Below are 440 nucleotides of genomic sequence, written 5' to 3'. Positions count from 1 at the left end.
AGGTTGGACGGGGCTTTGAGCAACCTGGTCTTGTGGGACATGTCCCTGTCCATGGCAGAGGGGTTGTAACGAGATGATCTTTAAGGTCCCTTCCAAGCCAAACCATTCTATGATTCTACGAAAGGTATCCGGAGCTCAGCCCAGCTGTTGAGAGAGTGGACCAGTCCCAAAAGGCAAAAGCTGGAGGCTGGCTCCTTCTCTCCGATGCCAAGCAGTACACAAAGGTGTAGGCGTCAGGAGCAGGAGCAGGAGCTGGAGCTGGAGCTGGAGCCGGAACAGGAGAAGCAGCATCAGGAGGTGGAGAAGCAGCATCACTCAGGAGCAGTGGGAGCAGTGGCAGGAGCCACAGTAGCATGCTGACGAGGTGGCCGAGTGGTGAAGGCGATGGACTGCTAATCCATTGTGCTCTGCACGCGTGGGTTCGAATCCCATCCTCGTCG

At 56.6% G+C, this 440-nt stretch overlaps 1 non-coding gene across 1 annotated transcript; it reads left to right on the top strand.

The window, feature by feature from the left end:
• Window positions 1-358: 358 nt before the first annotated feature.
• Window positions 359-440, top strand: TRNAS-GCU (transfer RNA serine (anticodon GCU)). The gene has a single exon. It is a non-coding gene; the product is annotated as a tRNA-Ser (tRNA).

Source organism: Larus michahellis, unplaced genomic scaffold (genome assembly GCF_964199755.1).
Source record: "Larus michahellis unplaced genomic scaffold, bLarMic1.1 SCAFFOLD_69, whole genome shotgun sequence".
NCBI classification, from domain to species: Eukaryota; Metazoa; Chordata; class Aves; order Charadriiformes; family Laridae; genus Larus; species Larus michahellis.
Note: the sequence above shows the minus strand (reverse complement) of the source record. Positions and strands in the feature narration are given on the sequence as shown.